The sequence below is a fragment of the Hordeum vulgare genome, chromosome 2H, assembly GCF_904849725.1.
Source record: "Hordeum vulgare subsp. vulgare chromosome 2H, MorexV3_pseudomolecules_assembly, whole genome shotgun sequence".
Classification (NCBI taxonomy): domain Eukaryota; kingdom Viridiplantae; phylum Streptophyta; class Magnoliopsida; order Poales; family Poaceae; genus Hordeum; species Hordeum vulgare.
This window is the reverse complement of record NC_058519.1, coordinates 264,073,580-264,092,360: the sequence shown is the minus strand read 5'-3', so window position 1 is coordinate 264,092,360 and position 18,781 is coordinate 264,073,580.

Here is an 18,781-nt window from a genome sequence, read left to right as displayed (position 1 = left end):
GTGGGACCCACCAAGGCAGCCTCTTGGCGCGGCCAGGGGGTAGGCCGCGTCCACAGGTCGCTTGGGCTTCCCCAGGCCCCCCTCTGGCCCAGCTTTAGTGATCTGGAAGCTTCCGTTACGCTGATTTTTTGTGTATTTTTCTTGGGATTTTTCGGGCTTTGGAAAATTGGGTAAAAGCCCGTGCAAAATTGACATCAGCAGACAGAAACTGGCAGTGGGTGCACTGAGTTAGTAGGTTAGTCCAAATATGTGTAAAATGATATAAAAGTGTCTCAAAACATATAACAATGTCACCTAAAAGATGATGTAACAAGCAAAAATTATAGATACGTTTTCGACGTATCAACATCCCCAAGCTTATTCTTCTCGTCCTCGAGTAGATAAATGATAACGCAATAATTTCTATGGTGACATGCTAACACACATATATAAGAACTTCAAAGTAAAGCAAGTGAGATATGTAATTCAAGTCATGACAATAACAAGCAAGAGTCTATATCTAGTATTGAATTTAGCAAAGTAAGAACATAAAGGTGCAAGAGCTCACGCTGTCCGTGACTCGAATGTCTCCAAATGGTGTTTATGTGCAAGAAGTGGGAGATGGGCTGAGATCATAAAATATTGTTTGAATTGAGAACTCAATCTACTAAACCTCACACTTGGTCTCCTTTGGAATGTTATTTTGACTAATCCCCAGACCACTAGTCAGGCAGCAGTCAAAATGATCCTCTCCCTTTCGACTTTGAGCACTCATGCAATGGATGAGAGTGAGCAAGATATGTTGGCACTTAGGATGGAAAATAGAATAATGATGGGGAAGGAAGACAAAAAGGTGTGAAAGGCTCACATCAATGAGGACAACCATAGGCGAGAGAAAGCCAAATGATAGATATGAAGTGAGGAGTAGGGATTGCCTTGCAACGGATGCACATATGAGCTAAGGTAAGCTCTCCAATGGAACTAGTGGGGGTTCATCCAACTTGTTTGCTCATGAAGACCTAGAGCTCATTTGAGGAGGCTCATCATTGGAATATGCAAACCAAGTTCTATAGTGTAAGGATCCCCATGTAGTTATGCATGAATGATAATCTCTATGTAGTACCAATACAGCAATGGAGTACGAGTGTGGATCTTTCAAAAGGAATAGTAGTGTTTCCCCCTTCTCTCTTTTTATTTCCATTTTTTCTTTTTCTATTTTTTTTATTTTTTTGTGGCCTCTTTGGCTCTTTCTTTTTATCTCTCATTTGTCCTCTTTGGGATCCTTTAGTTTGTCCTCTTTGGTATCTTTTCCTCACTTAAGGGCAACACTCTATGTTTTACATGAATAAAAAGAAGATCATCACACTTTATAAGAAGTACTCAAAATAAAGACAAGTGAAAACTATCATGATGTATGCAAATGTATGCCTCTGCCAGTGTAGCAGGATATGCAATGATACTAGAACGTCATGTAGGAGTAATAAGGGCAAGGCCCAACTAGCATGCAGCTTTACGATCAAGCAAAAGCATGTATGACATGAAGATCAAGTCATGAGATGGTGGATGTTGCATGGAAATGTATCTCGGAAAGGCTATGGAAATGCCTTAATAGGTAGGTATGATGGTTGTTTTGAGGAAAGATATAATGAAGCTTATGTATCACACAATGTATCATGTCATGGGTTTCAATGCACCCGCGGAGTTTGAACCAACTCTCAATGTGAGAAAGGGCAATGCACGGTATCGAAGAGGCTAGCAAAATATGGATGGTGGAAGTGCCAACAATGGAATACTCACATTAGTCCGAAGAACTCATACACTTATTATCGGTAACTCTCTATCTAGTTAGAAAATTCACAAAGAGACAAGTACCCCGAGGAGGAGTGTTTGGGGGTTTGGTTATCCTTGCGCATCCTCGACACATGGTAACGTGAGGGTACTCTATATATTCCAACCCCTCGAGAGGTTACCGATCAATTTAGTATCTAGAGTTCTCAACTAATTTTTAGTTTTTGAAAACACACGGATTTCCCAAAATACGACACCTATCACTAATAGGCTCAAGCTCTTGGCACCAATAGTCCAAACATTACTCAAATCAATACCTCAAAACTGTTGCAAGTTACTACTATACTTAAATAGCAACCTCAGTTACCTACTCATGCAAGACACACAACTTGGTGCAACGAACCAACTCTCTAAACAAGATAAGATTGATAACTCAAGAGAGTTCCAAAAGTAATATAAATAAAATCTCTTAAAAAGATATAGCATGAAAACTAAGAGGTAAGCATGACAGTAGCTATGTAGAGATAGAGAACACACATAAAAGATAAGCATGAAAACCTATGGTGTGTTCTAGAGTGGAATGGAGCGTGTTTCTCTCCCAAACAAGGTAGGCTAGGTTCTGACTTGTTATGAACAGCAAGCAAAACTAAAAAAAACTAAAAAGTAAAAAGTGGGTCGCTCCATGCATAGTACATAACATATGAAGTGATAAAAATATAGCATGGAGCTGGACGAACTGATGATTGTTGGTAGAGATGGGGATGCACGAGGGCATGCCCAAGCTTAGACGCTTGAGTCTCCTTGAATATTTCTTGGCGTGCACAGGGGCATCCCCAAGCTTGAGCGCTTGACACTCATGTATCTTCTTTCATCATCTCCCATCGCACACTTGAAAACTCCCTTCATACGAAACTCATCATAAGCTGATTAGAGTGGTTAGTACCCTTAATAAAATAATTCGTTACCTACTGGAATTAATGATTTTCATGAAAAGATACTATTTCTCATGATTGCCAAATGGTTTTTGCAAAGGAAAAGCAAGCTTAACATTTGCAAAATGATGAAAACGCAAAATGTGGCAGAATCTGTGAAAAACAGAAGAGCATGTAGTAATTGATTTGTTCGGGGCACGTCTTCAACTCAAATTAAAAAAATCAGAACAGACGCCCGAAAGGTAATTATATAGGGCATTTTGCCAAAACAATTCAGATCAAAAACATGTTCTCATGATTTTTTGCAAAATTTTCCGTCAGGCACACAGAATCTGTTTCTGAACAGCATGTCACAATTTTTGAACTTTCTTGCAATCGGAGGCTATAACTTGGCACAAAGCTTAAAAATAAAGATACAATGATGTTTCAACAGTACTAACAAGCATCAAGACCACTAAAACGGAAAGTAAATACAAATTGGCTTGCCTCCCAATAAGCGTTTTCTTTTATGCCATTGAGCTAGGCATAATGCAAGAAGATCAAGTATTATCAACTCCAAAACAATTAACTGGCCCGAGTAACGGAATCATAAGGTAACTTAATCTTCTTTCTAGGGAAGTGTTCCATTACCTTTTTAAGGGGGATTTGGAATTTAATAATTCCCTCTTTCATGTCAATGATAGCACCAACGGTGCGGAGAGAAGGACGTCCGAAAATAATTGGACATGAGGGATCACACTCAGTGTCCATAATAAGAAAATCAACGGGCACAGAATTATTATTGACAATAATAAGCACATCATCAATTCTCCCTAAAGGTTTCTTTATGGAAGAATCAACAAGACGAACACCAAAATAAAATGGATCATAAGGTTTCCAATCAAGCATATCATACATTATTTTGGGCATAACGGGGGCACTAGCTCCAACATCACACAAAGCAAAGAAACATATATTATTCAGTTTATTTTTGACCATGGTATCCCAACCATCTTCTAGTTTTCTAGGAATAGAAGTCTCTAACTTGATTTTCTCCTCCCTAGATTTGATAAGAGCATTGGTAATATGCTCGGTGAAGGCAATATTGAGTGTACTAGTGTGTGGTGTTGAGCCATTCTTTGCAAAAAGGTGATAACCTCAGAAAGACTACAATTGTCAATATCAATATCATTGTTATGAAGTAGAATTGTAGTGTCATCCTCTATGTTTGAATTGCTCTCTATTATAAGAGTTTCGACGTCTTCCCAAGTTTGGGGACGTTTAGGAGCAACTTGAAACCAAAGATCATGTGGCTTCCCGGGACAACCATTCCAAGGGCATAATTCTCCATAATGACTAGTATAGTCACAAGGTTTACTTGTGAAAAGACACTTAGTGGTAACTGGAGGAATAGAAGAGAATGTATAATCATTGTTGTTGTGCCTAGTGAAGTCATCCAACTTGGTGTTCTCAGTGGAACCCATAGCAGCGGAAACTAGAAAGAACAAAGCAACTAATTTTTTTGTGGTTTTTGGTATTAGACTCTAAAGCAAAAACTAAAAAGCAAACTAACAAGACTAAAAAGCAAAAGTAAAAGATAGCGTGCAACTCCCCTATCTTGAAGACTGGAGTCCCCGGCAACGGCGCTAGAAAACTTTGCTTGATGACGAGATGATGTATATACTTCTCGCACCTCATTGGTTACCCCAAGTGGAAGGTTGAGATGTAGTCAGCAACAAGTTTTCCATTACACGGAGACTATAAGGTTTATCCAACCAGGAGGACTCCTACGATAAACAAGTAGGTGTCTCCCACCATGGCGCTAGCAGAAGACGTGGACCTGCACACACAACAAATAACTTTGCTCCCAACAAGTACAGAGAGGTTGTCAACCTCTCCGGCCTTGTAGTTTGCAAAGGATCTAAACACAAGCGGGAAAAGTAATAGTGATTGCAACGGAAAAGTAAATGAAAACGGTAAATGATGGTGGTGTAAATAATGATGGTGATATGGACCGGAGTCACATGATGTTCACTACTGATATATATCTCCCAAAAGACTATAAACAACTATGCTTGGGTAAACAAATTACAGTTGGGCAATTGACAGAATTATGAATGCACCGCAATGCTAATTATGCTACTTGATAGTTAGAGTCTCAATAGTAATGCGCAATACACCAAGACAAGTAGATCGTTTATTCATCAGCATCTACTTACTAATCATCCACCTTGAGATATCTATCCGGAACATCTCGCCGATATTAAGTTGCGAGCCCCACCCAAAGTGTAAACTCAAAGCAACATACAATTGCATTAACGAACTATGAGTAAGATAAACAATCCTTGCAACCGTGGTCACAAGTGATGACCCACAAGTATAGGGGTCTATCGTAGTCCTTTCGATAAGTAAGAGTGTCGAACCCAACGAGAAGCAGAAGGATCTGACAAGTGGTTTTCAGCAAGGTAATATCTGCAAGCACTAAAATTATCGGTAACAAATAGTTGTGTGGTGAGATGATTCGTAGCAAGTAGCAAGTAACAATAGTAACAACGGTGCAGCAAAGTGGCCCAATCCCTTTTCTAGCAAGGGACAAGCCTAGACAAAGTCTTATAGGACGTAAAACGCTCCCGAGGACACACGGGAATTTCTGTCATGCTAGTTTTCATCATGTTCATATGATTCGCGTTCGTTACTTTGATAGTTTGATATGTGGGTGGACCGGCGCTTGGGTACTGCCCTTACTTGGACAAGCATCCCACTTATTATTAACCCCTCTCGCAAGCATCCGCAACTACGAAAGAAGAATTAAGACAAAGTCTAACCATAGCATTAAACTAGTGGATCCAAATCAGCCCCTTACGGAGCAACACATTAACTAGGGTTAAGCTTCTGTCACTCTAGCAACCCATCATCTACTTACTACTTCCCAATGCCTTCCTATAGGCCCAAATAATGGTGAAGTGTTATCTAGTCTATGTTCACATAACACCGCTAGAGGAAAAACAACATACAACACATCAAATTACCGAACGAATACCAAATTCACATGACTACTTATAGCAAGACTTATCCCATGTCCTCAGGAACAAAAGTAACTACTGACAAAGCATAATCATATTCATGACCAGAGAGGTAATGAGTAGCATCAAAGATCTAAAGATAAACTCTTCCACCAAGTAATCCAACTAGCATCAACTACAAAGAGTAATTAACACTACTAGCAACCTTACAAGTACCAATCGGAGACGCGAGATGGAGATTGGTTACAAGATATGAACTAGGGTTTGGAGATGAGATGGTGCTGATGAAGATGTTGATGGTGATGAGTCCCCTCCGATGAGAGGAGTGTTGGTGATGACGATGGCGACGATTTCCCCCTCCGTGAGGGAAGTTTCCCCAGCAGGATCGTCGTGCCAGAGCTCTAGATTGGTTCTGCTCAAGTTCCGCCTCATGGCGGCGACAGCGAATCATCCGAAAAGCCTCCTCTTGATTTTTTCCAGAACGAAGCCCTTCTTGTAGCAAAAGAGGGGGCCCAGTGGACCAGTAGGGAGCTCACAATCCCCCTAGGCGTGACCAGGGGGGTAGGCCGCGCCTAGCAGGCTTGTGGCCTCCTAATGGCACCCCTCTGGCACTTCTTCGGCCAGTATTTTTTATAAATCCCAAAAAAATCCACGTTGATTTTCACCGATTTTGGAGTTGCAGAGAATAGGTATCTCAAACTTGCTCCTTTTTCAGGCGAGAATTCCAGTTGCCGGCATTCTCCCTCTTCATGTAAACCTTGCAAAATAAGAGAGAAAATGCATAAGTATTGTACCGTGAAGTGTAATAACAGCCCAAAAAGCGATAAATATCAACATGAAAGCATGATGCAAAATGGACGTATCAACTCCCCCAAGCTTAGACCTCGCTTGTCCTCAAGGGAAAGCTGAGATAAATAAATATGCCCACATGTTTAGAGAGAGAGGTGTCGACAAAACAAGATACGAACATGCACGCATCATGATCATGATTAGAAAACAATACCATCATATAATCTCTCATGCTAAAGTGACAATTCCTTCACAAAGTAAAGTATGGATCAAGAACCTTACCAAGAATTAACAACCGATAGCCTTTAGTCATTGAAGGAATTGCAATTTATCACAACATCAAAAGAGTCAAATAAGAGCTTGTAAAGCAAATCCACATACTCAATCATCCTTTCGTTCTCTAGAATTTCTACAACTCACGTGGTACTCATGAGATCAAAGTTTCAGTTGGACACAGAGAAAGATAGGGCTTATAGTTTTGCCTCCAAACCATTTACCTCAAGGGTAATGTCAACTATAATAAGTCATGAATGCTTACCTCCAAGTTGACATATGAATATAGATCTTTCCCTAGCATATGATGTTAGCCAAGATAAAGGCGAGATCGGGAAAAGGTGAAGATCACCATGAATCTTTCAAGGGCAAAAAGTAAAGGTGCAAGATAGGCCCTTTGCAGAGGGAAGCAGAGGTTGTCATGCGCTTTTGAGGTTTGGATGTGTGTCCTCTTAGTGTGGGGATACGTCACTTTATATTGCCTCCTGTGATAAAGAACTTTATTATGCAATCTGTCGCTTTTATGCCTTCCTCATCACAGGTTTGTACAAAGCTTATTTTCCACGCACTAAAAGATCATACATATTAGGGAGCAATTTTTATTGCTTGCACCGACGACAACTTACTTGAGGGATCTTATTCAATCCATAGGTAGGTATGGTGGACTCTCATGGCAAAATTGGGTTGAAGGTTTATGGATGCAATAGTAGTATCTCTACTTGGTGCTGGAGTTTTGGCTAATTTGAGGTGAAAGCAATCGTCACATGCTAAGGGATCTCTAGTCATATAACATTGTTTGGAACCAAGCAAACAGAATTCATTATTTTGTCTTCCTTGTCCAACATCTACTTCTAAGCATGTAATAGTGTAGTGAGTATTCACAAACATAGATGGTGTCAAAGATGATATATTTATATGTGAACACCTCCTTCTTTATCACTTCCTATTAATTGCAACAATGACCAAGGTCTACGTTTGTCTACCCTCAACAAGTTTCAATCATCATTCTTTTTACATGTGAAGCCATCACTTCCCATAAGATCATTGCAAGATCTTTCATGCTTTTGTTCTTTTCTTATTCTCTTGATCATGGCATGAGGCAAGGCCCTTAACTAAGACACTCTTTATTATATGGCTCACGAGCTCGAATACATCGGGGGTGACACAAAGCAAAACTTAAGCCTAAAACACTAAGACCTTTATTCTACTAGAGAAATATGAAACCAAAAAGGAACAAACTAAGAAAAGGTAAAGGCAAAAGATGTGATGGTGATACGATACCAGGGCAACTCCCCCAAGCTTGGCACAAGCCAAGGGGATTGCCCATACCCATGCTTAGTTGTCTTCCTTTGGAGGTGATAGTGGTGGAGCCGTTTTGTCCTTTGATTCCAAGAGGGCCATCAATCTTTGATTTATACCTTGGAGATCTGTGATATGTTTCTCCAGCAAAACAACTTCATGAGTGAGATAAGTATTGCGAGCATGAGTTGTTTCACAAAACATCAAGAGTTCAATCAAGTATGGAGACAGTAGGTGGAGGTAGGGTTGGAGGAAATCCACTTCTTCAACTTCTTCCTTGTTGAACACAAATTGTACTTCGTCCCACGCCTGATTCTTCTCCTTAGTTTTGCCCTTGGCTTCCGTGACTTCCACTCTTTCCAGATCAGCATCTACTTCTTCATAGACTTGAGGGAAATTGTTCTCCCCGACAGATTCCTGAGACGACATCCTTGCTCTAAATCCGCGGCAAAAAACAGGCTTGAAACAAAAACAGAGGAAAACTGCGTGATACGAAGGTCAGACCTTACACGAGAATATATAAAGATTTGTTTTCGACCAGAAGGAGTACTGCGCAACAAAACAGAGTCTGGGAGGCACACGAGGTGGCCACAAGCCCCCTAGGCACGGCCAGGGCGGTGGTCCGCGCCTGGCAGGCTTTTCACCTCCTCGTGCGCTTTCCGAACTACTTCAAATTTTTCTATTTTTCTAAATATTCCAAAACAGAGAAAAATTTCTACTGGAAAAGTTTTGGAGTATGTTTACTTACCGAATCACATACCTCTTCATTTTCGGAGTCTGAAACAAGCTCATAAATATCCCTTAGGTACTCCTCTGGAGTTATGGTATTGATAATATTGCGTTCAACATTTATGGGAGTACGTGAGATATAATGCCCGATTCTCTGCCCATTTACAACTCTCGGACAATTACCTTCCGTGTTGTTGATCTTGATAGCACCGGAACGATATACTTCCTCAACAATATAGGGACCTTCCCATTTAGAGATAAGCTTGCCTGCAAAAAATCTTAAACGAGAATTATATAGCAAGACATAATCACCTACATTGAACTTACGCTTTTGTATCCTGTTATCATGCCACCTCTTAACCTTTTCTTTGAACAACTTGGCATTCTCATATGCCTGAGTTCTCCATTCATCAAGCGAGCTAATATCAAATAACCTCTTCTCACCGGCAAGTTTGAAATCAAAGTTGAGCTCTTTGATTGCCCAATAATCCTTATGCTCTAGCTCAAGAGGTAAATGATATGCTTTACCGTACACCATTTTGTACCGAGACATGCCCATGGGATTCTTATAGGCAGTTCTATAAGCCCATAGTGCATCATCGAGCTTCTTAGACCAATTCTTTCTAGACATGTTGACAGTCTTTTGCAGAATTAGTTTGATCTCTCTATTGATTAGCACTACTTGTCACTAGACTAAGGGTGATAGGGGGACGGAATTCTATGGTTGACATAGTACTTAGCAAGCATTTTACGGAAAGCACCATGAATGAAATGTGAACCACCGTCGGTCATTAGATATCTAGGGACTCCAAATATAGGGAAAATAACTTCTTTAAGCATCCTGATAGAGGTGTTGTGATCAGCACTACTAGTTGGGATAGCTTCTACCCACTTAGTGACGTAATCAACATCAACTAGGATATGAGTATACCCGTTGGATTTTGGAAAAGGTCCCATATAATCAAAGCCCCAAACATCAAATGGTTCAATGACAAGTGAATAGTTCATAGGCATTTCCTGACGTTTATCGATATTACCTATTCTTTGACATTCGTCACAAGAGAAGACAAACTTACGAGCATCCTTGAAGAGAGTGGGCCAATAGAAACCTGATTGCAATACCTTGTGTGCAGTTCTATCTCCCGCATGGTGTCCTCCGTAGGCCTCAGAGTGGCACTTCTGTAGGATCTGTCCCTGTTCATGTTCAGGTACACAACGTCTAATAACACCATCTACTCCTTATAAAGGTGAGGATCATCCCAAAAGTAATGTCTCAAGTCAAAGAAGAATTTCTTCTTTTGCCGGTATGTGAAACTAGGTGGTATATATTTGGCAACAATATAGTTTGCATAATCAGCATACCACGGTGCACTACGTGAAGTATTGATGACATTCAATTGCTCATCAGGAAAGCTATCATCAATAGGTTGTGGGTCATCAAGAACATTCTCTAACCTAGAAAAGTTATCTGCTACGGGGTTATCAGCACCCTTCCTGTCGACAACGTGCAAATCAAATTCTTGTAGCAAGAGAACCCATCTGATAAGTCTAAGTTTAGCGCCTTTCTTCTCCATGAGGTACTTAATAGCAGCGTGATCAGTGTGAATAGTGACTTTGGAATCAACTATGTATGATCTGAACTTTTCACATGCAAACACGACTACTAAAAATTCCTTTTCCGTAGTAGCATAGTTTCTTTGGGCACTGTCTAGAGTTTTACTAGCATAGTGAATAGCATTCAACTTCTTATCGACTCTTTGCCCTAGGACAGCACCAACAGCATAATCACTAGCATCACACATGATTTCAAAAGGTAAGTTCCAATCAGGTGGTTGAACAATAGGTGCAGTTATCAAAGCCTTCTTAAGTATTTCGAAGGCTTCCTCAGAATTATTGTCAAAAACAAAAGGAATATCCTTTTGCAAGAGATTGGTAAGAGGCCTAGAAATCTAAGAGAAGTCTTTAATGAACCTCCTATAGAAACCAACATGACCAAGGAATCTTCTTATACCTTTGATATCTATGGGGTATGGCATTTTCTCGATTGCATCAACCTTAGCCTTATCTACTTCAACACCTCTTTCAGAAATTTTATGTCCTAAGACGATGGCTTCATTAACCATAAAGTGGCACTTCTCCCAATTCAAGACAAGATTGGTGTCTTTACATCTTTGTGATACGTCCATTTTGCATCATGTTTTCATGTTGATATTTATCGCTTCTTGGGCTGTTATTTCACTTCACGGTGCAATTCTTATGCCTTTTCTCTCTTATTTTGCAAGGTTTACATGAAGAGGGAGAATGCCGGCAGTTGGAATTCTGGCCTGAAAAGGCAGCAAAGTTGAGATACCTATTGTGCGCAACTCCAAACGCCGTAAAAATCAACGAGGATTTTTTTCCGGATTTATAAAAAATACTGGGCCGAAGAAGCGCCAGAGGGGCACCATCAGGCGGCCACGAGCCTGCACGACGCGGCCACCCCCCTGGACGCGGCATGAGGGCTTGTGGGCAGACTGCTGGCCCACTTGCCCCCCTCTTCTTCTATATGAAGGGTTTCGTCCAGAAAAAAAATCAGAGAGGAGCTTTTTCGTGGATTCGCCGCCGCCACGAGGAGGAACTTGAGCAGAACCAATCTAGAGCTACGACAGGACGATCCTGTCGGGGAAACTTCCCTCTCGGAGGGGGAAATCGTCGCCATCGTCATCACCAACACTCCTCTCATCGGAGGGGACTCGTCACCATCAACATCTTCATCAGCACCATCTCATCTCCAAACCCTAGTTCATCACTTGTAACCAATCTCCATCTCGCGACTCCGATTGGTACTTGTAGGGTTGCTAGTAGAGTTCATTACTCTTTGTAGTTGATGCTTGTTGGATTATTTGGTGGAAGAGTTTATGTTCAGATCCTTGATGCTACTCATTACCTCTCTGGTCATGAATATGATTATGCTTTGTGAGTAGTTACTTTTTTTCCTGAGGACATGGGATAAGTCATGCTAATAGTAGTCATGTGAATTTGGTATTCGTTCGGTAATTTGATATGTTGTATGTTGTTTTTCCTCTAGTGGTGTTATGTGAACATCGACAACATAACACTTCACCATATTTGGGCCTAGAGGAAGGCATTGGGAGGTAGTAAGTAGATGATGGGTTGCTGGAGTGACAGAAGCTTAAACCCCAGTCTATGCGTTGCTTCGTGAGGGGCTGATTTGGATCCACTAGTTTAATACTATGGTTAGACTTTGTCTTAGTTCTTCTTTCGTAGTTGCGGATGCTTGCGAGAGGGGTTAATCATAAGAGGGATGCTTGTACAAGTAAGGGCAGTACCCAAGCGCCGGTCCACCCACATATCAAACTATCAAAGTAACGGACGCGAATCATATGAACATGATGGAAACTAGCATGACAGAAATTGCCGTGTGTCCTCGGGAGCATTTTTCCTCCTATAAGACTTTGTCCAGTCTTGTCCCTTGCTACAAAAGGTATTGGTCCAGTTTTCTACACCGTTGTTACGTTTGTTACTTGTTGCTTGCTACGAATCATCTCACCACACAATCACTTGTTACCGACAATTTCAGTGCGTGCAGATTTTACATTGCTGAAAACCACTTGTCAGATCCTTCTGCTCCTCGTTGGGTTCGACACTCTTACTTATCGAAAGGACTAAGATTGATCCCCTATACTTTTGGGTCATCCAGACTCTTTTCTGGCACCATCTCCGGGGAGTTAATCGCCTTTGGGAAGTGGAACTTGGTGAGGAAACAATCATATAGTGTGCTGAAATTTATTGTCACTTGTCACTATGGATACTAATCCTTTGAGGGGCTTGTTCGGGGTATATTCACCTCGAACGGAAGCACAAAGAGTTGCTCCTCAACCTGCTGCACCTACTAAAAATATTTGCTTTGAATTTCCTTTAGGTATGCTTGAGAAATTGTTGGCTAATCCTTTTACAGGAGATGGAACATCACATCCAGACTTGCATCTAATATATATAGATGAAGTTTGTGGTTTATTTAAGCTTGCAGGTTTGCCCAAGGATGAGGTCAAGAAGAAGGTCTTTCCTTTATCTTTGAAGGATAAGGCATTGACATGGTATAGGCTATGTGATGATACTGGATCATGGGAGTACAATCGGTTGAAATTGCAATTTCATCAAAAGTTTAATCATATGCATTTAGTACATTGTGATCGGAATTATATTTATAATTTTTGGCCTCGTAATAGAGAAAGCATCGCTCAAGCTTGGGGCAGTCTTAAATCAATGCTATATTAATGCCCCAATCATGAGCTCTCGAGAGAAATTATCATTCAGAACTTCTATGCTCGGCTTTCTCATGATGATCGCACCATGCTTGACACTTCTTGTACCGGTTCTTTTATGAAGAGAGATATTGACTTCAAATGGAATTTATTGGAAAGAATTGAACGCAACTCTGAAGATTGGGAGCTTGATGAAGGTAAGGAGTCAGGTATGAATTTCAAGTTTGATTGCGTTAAATCCTTTGTTGAAACAAATACTTTTTGTGATTTTAGCGCTAAGTATGGACTTGACTCTGAGATAGTAGCTTCATTGTGTGAATCATTTGCTGCGCATATTGATCTCCCTAAAGAGAAGTGGTTTAAATATCATCCTCCCTTAGAAGTCAATGTAGTTAAACCCAATCCAGTTGAAGAGAAAGTCATTGCCAATAATCATCCTATTGTTCCCAGTGCTTACATTGAGAAACCACCTTTCCCTGTTAGGATAAAGGATCATTCTAAAGCTTCAACTGTGATACGTAGGGGCTACATTGGAACACCTACACCCCCTGAGAAAATTAGAGTTGAACCTAGCATTCCTATTATCAAAGATCTCCTGTCCGACAATGTTGATGGCCATGATATTCACTTCTGTGAAGATGCTGCTAGAATTGCTAAACCTCACGTTAGAGACAAACATAGGCCTGTTGTTGGTATGCCTGTGGTTTCTGTTAAGATAGGAGATCATTGTTATCATGGTTTATGTGACGTGGGTGCTAGTGTTAGTGCAATACATCAATCCTTATATGATGAAATCAAAGATGAGATTGCACCTGTTGAGATAGAGCCTATTGATGTCACTATTCAGCTTGCCAATAGAGATACTATCTGCCTTGTGGGAATTTTTAGGGATGTTGAAGTCTTGTGCGGTAAAACGAAGTATCCTGCTGATTTCCTCGTTCTTGCTACTGCACAAGATAGCTTTTGTCCCATCATATTTGGCAGACCCTTCGTCAATACTCTCAATGCTCATATTGACTGGGATAAGCAAACTGTCACTCTTGGCTTTGAAGGTGTGTCACATGAGTTCAATTTGTCCAAGTTCGGTAGACAACCTCATGAAAAGGAGTTGCCCAGTAAGGATGAAACTATTGCCATAGCATCTATTGTCATGCCTCCTACTGATCCCTTAGAGCAATAGTTGCTTCAGCATGAAAATGATATGCATATGGATGAAAGGGATGAGATAGATAGAGTTGTCTTCGAACAATATCCCATCCTTAAGATAATCTGCATGTTGAACTGCTTGGGGATCCACACCACCAAAGGGTGATCTTGTGGTCGAGCTTAAACAGTTGCCAGATACTCTTACGTATGCTTATCTGGATGAAAAAGGGATATATCCTGTTATTATTAGTGCTAGCCTCTCAGAGCATGAAGAAAAGAAGTTGCTAAAAGCTCTGAGGAAGTACCGTGCTGCTATTGGATATACCCTTGATGATCTTAAGGGTATTAGTCCCACTCTATGCCAGCACAAGATTAAAACTGATCCTGATTTCAAACTAGTTGTTGATCATCAAAGGAGATTGAATCCTAAGATGAAAGAAGTAGTAAGAAAACAAATACTAAAGCTCATGGAAGAGGGTATTATCTATCCTGTTGCTCATAGCGATTGGGTGAGTCTGGTGCATTGTGTCCCTAGGAAGGGAGGCATTACCGTTGTCCCTAATGATAAGGATGAATTGATCCCACGGAGGATTATTACTGGCTATAGGATGGTGATAAATTTTAGGAAATTGAATAAAGCCACTAGGAAAGATCATTACCCTCTGCCTTTTATCGACCATATGCTAGAAAGGCTGTCTAAACACACAAACTTCTGTTTTCTAGACGGTTATTATGGTTTCTCCCAAATACTAGTTGCCCAATCTGATCAGGATAAAACCACTTTCACCTGCCCTTTTGGTACCTTTGCTTATAGACGTATGCCTTTTGGCTTATGTAATGCACCTGCCACCTTTCAAAGATGTATGATGTCTATATTCTTTGACTTTTGTGAAAAGATTGTTGAGGTTTTCATGGATGACTTCTTCGTTTATGGGTCTTCTTTTGACGATTGCCTCAGCAACCTTGATCGAGTTTTACAGAGATGTAAAGATACCAACCTTGTCTTGAATTAGGAGAAGTGCCACTTTATGGTTAATGAAGGCATCGTCTTAGGACATAAAATTTCCGAAAGAGGTATTGAACTCGATAAGGCTAAGGTTGATGCAATCGAGAAAATGCCATACCCCACAGATATCAAAGGTATAAGAAGTTTCCTTGGTCGTGCTAGTTTCTATAGAAGGTTCATTAAAGACTTCTCTAAGATTTCTAGGCCTCTTACCAATCTCTTGCAAAAGGATATTCCTTTTGTTTTTGACGATTATTATGAGGAAACCTTCGAAATACTTAAGAAGGCTTTGATAACTGCACCTATTGTTCAACCACCTGATTGGAACCTACCTTTTGCGATCATGTGTGATGCTAGCGATTATGCTGTTGGTGTTGTTCTAGGGAAAAGAGTTGATAAGAAGTTGAATGTTATTCACTACGCTAGTAAAACCCTAGACAGCGCCTAGAGAAACTATGCTACTACAGAGAAGGAATTTTTAGCAGTCGTGTTTGCATGTGAAAAGTTCAGGTCTTACATAGTTGATTCCAAAGTCACTATTCACAATAATCATGCTGCTATTAAGTACCTCATGGAGAAGAAGGATGCTAAACCTAGACTTATCAGATGGGTTCTCTTGCTACAAGAATTTGATTTGCACGTTGTCGACAGAAAGGGTGTTGACAACCCAGTAGCAGATAACTTGTCTAGGTTGGAGAACATTCTTGATGACCCACAACCTATTGATGACAGCTTTCCCGGTGAGCAATTGAATGTCATCAATGCTTCACGTAGTGCATCATGGTATGATGATTATGCAAACTATATCGTTGCCAAATATATACCACCTAGTTTCACATACCAGCAAAAGAAGAAGTTCTTCTTTGACTTGAGACACTACTTTTAGGATGATCCTCACCTTTATAAGGAAGGAGTAGATGGTGTTATTAGACATTGTGTACCTGAACATGAACAGGGACAGATCCTACAGAAGTGTCACTCCGAGGCCTACGGAGGACACCATGCGGGAGATAGAACTGCACACAAGGTATTGCAATCAGGTTTCTATTGGCCCACTCACTTCAAAGATAAGTTTGTCTTGTCCTGTGACGAATGTCAAAGAATAGGTAATATTAGTAAACGTCAGGAAATGCCTATGAACTATTCACTTGTCATTGAACCACTTGATGTCTCGGGCTTTGATTATATGGGACCTTTTCCAAAATCCAACGGATATACTCATATCCTAGTTGGTGTTGATTACGTCACTAAGTGGGTAGAAGCTATCCCCACTAGTAGTGCTGATCACAACACCTCTATCAGGATGCTGAAAAAAGTTATCTTCCCTAGATTTGGAGTCCCAAGATATCTAATGACCGACGGTGGTTCTCACTTCATCCATGGTGCTTTCCGTAAAACGCTTGCTAAGTACTATGTCAACCATAGAATTGTGTCTCCCTATCACCCCCAGTCCAGTGGTCAAGTAGAGCTAAGCAACAGAGAGATTAAACTAATTCTGCAAAAGACTATCAACGGGTCTAGAAAGAATTGGTCTAAGAAGCTCGATGATGCACTGTGGGCTTATAGAACTGCCTACAAGAATCCCATGGGCATGTCTCAGTACAAAATGGTGTACGGTAAAGCATGTCATTTACCTCTTGAGCTAGAGCATAAAGCTTATTGGGCAATCAAAGAGCACAACTTTGATTTCAACTTGCCGGTGAGAAGAGGTTATTTGATATTAGCTCGCTTGATGAATGGAGAACTCAGGCATATGAGAATGCCAAGTTGTTCAAAGAGAAGGTTAAGAGGTGGCACGATAAGAGGATACAAAAGCGTGAGTTCAATGTAGGTGATTATGTCTTGCTATATAACTCTCGTTTAAGATTCTTTGCACGCAAGCTTCTCTCTATATGGGAAGGTCCCTATGTTGTTGAGGAAGTATATCATTCCAGTGCTATCAAGATCAACAACATGGAAGGTCATTGTCCGAGAGTTGTAAATGGGCAGAGAATCAAGCATTATATCTCACGTACTCCCATAAATGTTGAAAGCAATATCATCAATACCATAACTCTGGAAGAATACCTAAGGGATATTTATCAGCCTGTTCTAGACTCCGAAAACGAAGAGGTACGTGATTATGTAAGAAAACAGAGTCCAAAACTTTTCCAGTAGGAAATTTTCTCCGTTTTGGAATATTTGAAAAAATAAAAAATTGGAAGAAGTCCGCAAAGTGCGCCAGGAGGCGACAAGCCTGCACGGCGCGGGCCCACCCCCTGGCCGCGCCGTGAGGGCTTATGGACACCTCGTGCGCCTCCCGGACTCCGTTTTCGTGTAGGGTACTCCTTCTGGTCTGGAAAAAATCATTATATATACTCCCGTTTGGTCTGACCCCTGCATCACGCAGATTTCCTCTGATTTCGTTTCGAGTCTGTTTTCTGCCGCAGATTTAGAGCAAGATGTCGTCTCAGGAATCTGTGCGGGAGAAACATCTCCCTCAAGTTTATGGAGAAGTAAGTGCTGATCTGAAAAGGATGGAGGTCATGGAGGCTAAGGCAAGGCTACCTAAAGAAACCAAGCGCAAAACCAAGGAGATGAATCAGGCGTGGGATGAAGTGCAAGCTGTGCTCAACAAGGAAGAAGTTGAGGAAGTGGATTTCCTCCAACCCTACCTCCACCTACTGTCTCCATCCTTGATTGAACTCTTGAGGTTTTGTGAAACAACTCTTGCTCGCAATACTTGTCTCACTCGTGAAGTTGTTTTGCTAGAAAAACATATCGCAGATCTCCAAGGTATAAATCAAAGATTAATGGCCCTCTTGGAGTCAAAGATTGCAACGACTCCTCCACCATCACCACCAAAGGAAGACAACTAAACATGGGTATGGGCAATCCCCTTGGCTTGTGCCAAGCTTGGGGGAGCTGCCCCGGTATCGTATCACCATCACATCTTTTGCCTTTACCTCTGTTTTAGTTTGTTCCTTTTCAGTTTTCTCTTTTCTCTATTAGATTAAAAGTCTTAGTATTTTAGTCTTGAGTTTTTCTTTGTGTCACCCCCGATGTATTCGAGCTCGTGACCCATATAATAAACAGTGTCTTAATTGAAGGGCTTTGCCTCTTGCCATGATCAAAAGAGTGAGAATAGAACAAAAGCATGAAAGATCATGTAATGATCTTACGGGAAGTGATGGATTCACATATAAAAAGAATGAGGATTGAAACTTGTTGAGGGTAGGAAAACGTAGACCTTGGTCATGGTTGCAATTAATAGGAAGTGATAAAGAAGGAGAGGTTCACATATAAATATATCATCTCTGACACCATCTATGATTGTGAACACTCACTAAACTATTGCATGCCTAGAAGTAGATGTTGGACAAGGAAGACAACATAATAAATTGTGTTTGCCTGGCTCCGAACAATGTTATATGATTAGAGATCCCTTAGCATGTGACGATTGCTTCCACCTCACATTAGCCAAACCTCCCGCACCAAGTAGAGATACTACTTGTGCATCCATAAACCTTCAACCCAGTTTTGCCATGAGAGTCCACCATACCGACCTATGGATTGAATAAGATCCCTCAAGTA